This window comes from Photinus pyralis, unplaced genomic scaffold (assembly GCF_008802855.1).
Source record: "Photinus pyralis isolate 1611_PpyrPB1 unplaced genomic scaffold, Ppyr1.3 Ppyr1.4_LG5, whole genome shotgun sequence".
Taxonomy (NCBI): domain Eukaryota; kingdom Metazoa; phylum Arthropoda; class Insecta; order Coleoptera; family Lampyridae; genus Photinus; species Photinus pyralis.
The window spans coordinates 17,376,619-17,382,940 of record NW_022170596.1 but is presented as its reverse complement, the minus strand read 5'-3'; the positions used below and the strand labels follow the sequence as shown (position 1 = coordinate 17,382,940).

Below are 6,322 nucleotides of genomic sequence, written 5' to 3'. Positions count from 1 at the left end.
CTTTAATTTCAAAATAATAACGATAAACTCGCTTTATGACTGTAGTCGAAGTTTCTGCATACCAGTTGCCAAATTTCATTTACCGCTAAATCATGTATCTATAGGAGGCGGCACAGTCAGGACGAGGTGAAAGGCTATACCAATCTCCTTCCGAATGCCCTGCGCTGACACAAGTCTAAAGGATTTTTATAGTTTCAAGTAAAATTTCTATACATTGTATTATTGTCCTCTTAATTGCGATGAATTTTTGGCTGGTTCAAGTGCAATCTGTAGGTAATATTGATAATTCGATAATATTAACAATTGTATCATATCGGGATCTGCTCTCGTGAATTACTAGTAAACAATTTTGAAATATTTTGATTTTTCAAATTTTTGAATGTCAATTTAAAACAAAATACTATAGCGTGCATTTAAAGTTCAAATGCATTGTGATTCTAACAGATGTATTAATGTTTTCTGTTAACTATTAGTATATGTTTGTGCGTAGCTTGTCAGTTGTTTGTTATTGTAGCTCAAAGTCCGAAATTGATATCTAAGTACTACTCTTATCAAGCGACTAGTATGGTACTCGTATTACGTATGTCCAAACAAACAAAATAATCATTATATCTAAACCTGAGTGTCATATTATTTTCACATCAGATGAACAACAATAGTGAAAAGGCTTTAGGTACTTGATGTGTCACATGAGGTTAGAGGTTTTACAGTCTGCTGTATATCACAGTGGTGATATGTTTAGTTATAGAACCCTATGACAATACTACCACAGATATACGTATATCTGTGCTGTGATACTACATTCCGTTCTCAAGTTATGAAGGGTCGATCGTTTTAAAAGCACCCAGTATACGGTAACTGTAATTGTAGCGCTTACAATGATATTGATAACGATAGATATTGGAGTAATCAGATAAGGCTGTTGCGTATGCCTATAAAGGGTTTACTCATATCAAATTTGATTGTGTTGCTTGATTTTTATTACAATGAAATCTTTAATCGTAGTGCTAGCCTTGTTTTCTACATGTAATGCATTATTTGTAAGTATCAGTTAACTTTTACTCGTATATAAGTTAATTATTTTTTTAGAAATTCAATGTACCAGCGGGATTCATAACATCGTGGGAACGTACGATAGAGCCTTTTAGGGCGGAATGTTTAGCTAAAAGTGGGTTGGACCGAAAGGTGCTATACGATGCATTGTTAACAATGCAGTTTCCCGAAAGCCCCAAGTTTAAATGTTTTGCAGAATGTACTTGGACACATTTAGGATATTACGACCTTATCACGAAGCAAATAAATGCTGAAAAAATTGGACAGGAAGTAAAAGGATTCACAAAAGAAATTGCGGAAAAGTGTTACAATGAGCACAAGGCTGATGGAAATTCCTGTGAAATCGTCTTCTCCATCATCAAATGTGGCATTGAGAAAATGTAAATTATAACTCCGAGAAAATCAGATACTATTACAAATTATAAAGTTTGTTATGTATTTCTCCTAATCCTATTCAAAATATATGCTTTGTTACTTCTCAATTTGTCGTTAATATGTTTTGTTGGTGTATAAACAAGCGTTATTTAATCTGCATTTTGGAAATAATAGTTTGTTGTAATACCCTTCGTTACAAAAAAATTAAATTTTGTTTATATGAATCTTAAATGAGGTTAATTAATGTTATCTGTCTATCGATTGTTACACACTGTCTCCAAGAGAAGGATGTCTATCATAGGGACCCCCAAAAACCATAAGATACGACGATGGTCAAATTGGAGAAAAGAGGCGCAATTAAAGTGTTGAAAGACAAGAAAATTCGGATTACTTTCGAAGATATTCTCTAAAAACTCGAAATTTGCGGATTTCAATTTTATTTTTATAGTATGTCATTTGAACAGATACAAAAAAATGAAAAACACTTACTCATTTCCATTTTTTGAGCTCTGCAAGACACCGTTGAGACATTTTTAATACAACGTTTCGTTTCAAACAAATCATTATCAACTTTATTTTTTTATATGACCCATAAAGTACATACCTACTGTATATTGAGTACTGAGTAGCATTTCTTTTATTACGAATGAATCGATGTACCGCACACAAAGAAACAAAAGTCGAAAACTGTTGGTTTCAATAGGATTGTGCAGCCGCGCACAACCGCCCTAATCGTACTTATCGCACAAATTTCCTGGAAAATGGAAAATTTGTCCGACATGTATTCTCGAACGATTGGGGCGTTGTGCGCGAGTGCACCATCCTGTTGAAATCAACAGAGTGTCCGACTTTTCTTGTGCCCTCCATCGTATATACGTATGCACGGTACACTTAGCTCTATCTGTTCAATAACGTTACCTTAAGGCTTTCAAAAGATTGTTAATATACGAAAAAATTTTTAGCGCAAAAATAAAAAATACGCTATTATACCTGCGCCTGTTCGTGAGTTCGTTCCCACGGCCAGGGGCGGTTTTTAGGGGTGTCTGCCTAAAAATGACTTGGTGTTTTGGATTTACTATAATTATTTTTGGAGTGAGTTTCGCTTTCTCTCTTTGATATTTAGGTGATTCCATCAAAACGATTCTCGTTCCTCGCCTCTCTCTCTCACAAATTTTCTTATCGTTATTTTTCTTGGATTACCTTTTACGTTTGACCTACTTGGATATTTACGCATTACCGACGAGTAAGTGGACGATTTAGCAGTTTTATTTGGACCCCCCGTTTTCGCAAGAGTCAAAAACGACGCGATGATGTTTCTACATTACCGGTTTGAGAATTCTACTTCAGTTCCACCAAACAGTTGATTTTACCTGTGACCTAATTATACGAAGTTTGTTAGATATTTGTTCCGGAATCCTAAATGCAAGTATCACACCTTAGAGGTTAACGATCTTGTAAATTGCTTCAATACATCTGATTTTATTTACAGTACCTGTGTCGTTGCCGAAGAATATACCAATGCCAAAGTTTACTTTATTGTTACTCCGATAATTCAAGTCTTTTTGTTTAACATTGACACGATACTATCCCGGAAGTCGCTCACATCTTTAGAAAAACATACATTGTAGACCAGGATCAAGTGTTCTGTCACCGGCAATCTTTCCTGGCGACAGGTTTATACTTGACGCTGGTGTTGCCATGTTGAAGTCAAATTGGTTCTCTTGACAACGCACACTTTACGTATGTATGTAAGTAGGTACGTCAAAGTGTGACAACTGTATTTACGTGCCTCCGTTAACGCAACATCCTGTCGTCCAGAAAATGGGAATTTTAGAACATATAAAACAAATGACGATTAGATACATTTACGTACTTGACCATCTCAAATAAATTTCGCACGCTTAGCCGTAGGATCGTATAAAACACATCAAAAGAATACAAAATTGAAAATAGTAAGCTAAATAGTAGAATGCGTACGGTAAAGCTGAAATTCCTGATGCTACTAATTAATTGTGGCCATAGCAAAATCTGTCCATAGACAGGCCACCAATAAAAATATGAGGAATGTGGTAATTTTGAAAACATCCCAATCAAAATAATTTGTATAGAAAACAATAAATTCAGTTATTAATAGTTTTTTTTATAGCCGATATATGTATTTGAAACCATTATAACTTTAAATTAATATATTATTTTATTTATTGCACGAGTCGAGAACTATTACCGAATGAAATAAAATTTTATTTATGTCTCTTCTTGCTATTAATTATTTCTATAAATGTAATGGTTGCCTTGATTACATTATCTCAAAGAAATATCTGCCTTGTAAACGTGCCTGATAAAGATCTCATTCTAGACAATAAATTTTGTTTTATTTATAGGAAGAATCTCATTCCTTGCTTGTAACGAATATTCAATATTTATAAGCTAAGTTTCCTTTTTTATATGCACTTTATGTAAATTATGAAATAACGTTAACATGGTATCGTCATTAACATGATCCTCCACGTGCGAAATTAAAAATCCAATATGATGAGTTTGGATGAGATTGATCTGCTTGATTATTAAGATTTTAATATTTAGCACTCGGGTAGGTAACAACTGGTAGTACGTTTATTTCTGCGCAAGTTATCACCGGCATTTAAATTTAAACGTACGTAATCTTGTTCAATCTAGATAAAAATCGTAAAGGTGAGAATGGAAATTTTTCCTGTATTGGCCAAATGAGTGCTCCTACGCAAAACCCGTACCTCAAATGTCTTTCGAATGTAAATGAGAATTTTTACAATAATACCAATACATTAAATTTCATAGATACAGACATGCAATCCATTATAACATTGGCCATTGCTCAATTGCATAACACAAGTAGTACCATACCTTTAGTTTGTGAAGTCTTATCTAACGCTCTGGAAAAATGTTCATCTACTACACTAGAAGCATCACCTTGGTAATGAGTAAACACAACACAGTTTGCAGACACATACTGCGCTCGAGAGTTCGTGTCTTCCGCTTCGTCTCCATCGGGCGGATGTGATGGTTCTGTAAATGAGAAAGATACTATTTAATCAAACAGCAGTGGTCAAACAAAATATTTCATCACATCCACAAACGAGTGATTCTTTCACATGGAATGGTTATTGCAAGCTATAGTTAGTGGTATGGTTTTTATAACACGTGACACGTCCGCGAGTAAACAAATAGCGCAAATTGAAAAACATTAATTCGCCAGGGGTGCTGACTCGTTAATAGTAGGTATAGGTTTTTCTGGAGAATTGAGACAGATGGAAATAATGGAATATATCACATATATCTACGCTTCCATCTGGGCAAGGCAATGTCTGGTGGACAGACGCCAATGTGTGTTCCTAAGCGCTACATTATTCACAGTGTAGACGGTGTGACTCTGCATATCTACATTTAGGAAGCCAAATAATCTGCGAATTATTAAGACTCGAAAAAGTATAGAATCCAGGAAAACCTACCCCATACTATTTATTAATTGTTAAAAATGTAAAACTGGACAGTTGATAAAGGGTTTAGAAGGCACTACATGTTTCGACAGCCATGCCATCATTGGACGACTAATGGGTGGATTATAATTAAATAGCTCCCTAAGTATGAAAGTGCAGAGCAGTGGTTACCTACATGTTGAAAATTACTTAAAATTGATACATTTTTAGAGGCAACACCGCTTGTTACAACCTCCTAGACGATCTCCATCCCAATGTAAAATTTACCCTAAAAAAGGTACCCGACACTCTGTCGCTAAATTTCCTCGATCTAACGTTTACTCATTTTCACTTCTTAATATTAGCTTTTACCAAAAACCACGTTGCCTCCATTGATTCCTTCCACCCTCCACCTCACAAATTAGCCGGGTTCAGATTCTTTTTCAACAGATTTTTAGTTAACCTCAAAGATACTATTAACCTGTGTATAAACTCGCATGTAAAGACTCTTGAACCCCTTGTTTTTATTAAACCCTACTTACTATCTTTAAAGTTACAGAAGGGGTTTAGCTAGAGGACTTTATTAGTCCTTAACGGCCTGTAGAGATCTCTGGAAACCTTTAAGAACTTTAAAATAAGAGTATTTAACAGCCTTCATGAATCACGAAATGTTTACTCCCCAAGAGTTTCTAATTGTCTCCACAGCTTGTTAGTAGTCTTCAAAGGTTTTAAATAGTCGTCGAGGGATTTATAAAGGCCTTGGGACCCTTTATGAGTCTAAAGTTTAAGAGAAGAAACTTTAAGAGTTCCAAACAGTGTTCAGTTCAAAAGCTTCTAAAAGTTTTCGATCAGTAAGATTCAGCCTCTAATAACGTTCAAGAATGCTAAAAGGTATTTAAGAATCTTCAGAAGCCTTCAACATTTAAGAGTTAAGGATATTTTTATCAATATTTGAACATCTTTAAAGGTTGTCAACGGTTTCCAAAAGGCCTTGCAATCTTTGATACACATTTTAGGAACCTTTACGGGTCTTTAGTCTTTAAGCCTTATTGAAAACCGAACTTTTAAGGCCCTTAAAGAGATCTTATGAGCCATTCAGAGTTTCTAAAAGCTTGGAATGTCTTTTGAGAGATTTTTAGTGTTACCTATTTATACAGGGTGACTAATGACCTTTGATAGAATTTTACTGTGCGAGAGCCTTTAAGAAGTTTTATGAGTTTTTAAGAGGTTTTTAATCTCACGAGCCTTATTATTTTAAGACCTCAAGACTCTTTATTAGTTTTTAACGTCGGTGCTTGTAACAGACCTTATGAGCATATTAAGGTTCTTTACAGGTGTTCAATAATATTTGAGTGCCTCAAGACATTTTAATAGTTTTTATGATTCTTTAATCTTTGGGATTATTCAAAACTCTTAGATTTGAAAAGTTTTCAAGAGTCTTC

At 34.6% G+C, this 6,322-nt stretch overlaps 1 long non-coding RNA gene across 2 annotated transcripts; it reads left to right on the top strand.

The window, feature by feature from the left end:
• The first annotated feature begins 597 nt into the window (after positions 1 to 597).
• On the top strand, positions 598 to 1,535 carry LOC116171157. 2 transcript variants are annotated; one of them, XR_004145387.1, is made up of 3 exons: positions 598 to 694; positions 749 to 1,040; positions 1,090 to 1,535. It is a non-coding gene; the product is annotated as an uncharacterized LOC116171157 (long non-coding RNA). The 2 variants fall into 2 exon arrangements; XR_004145386.1 differs by having other exon boundaries at positions 642 to 1,040.
• Positions 1,536 to 6,322: the final 4,787 nt, after the last annotated feature.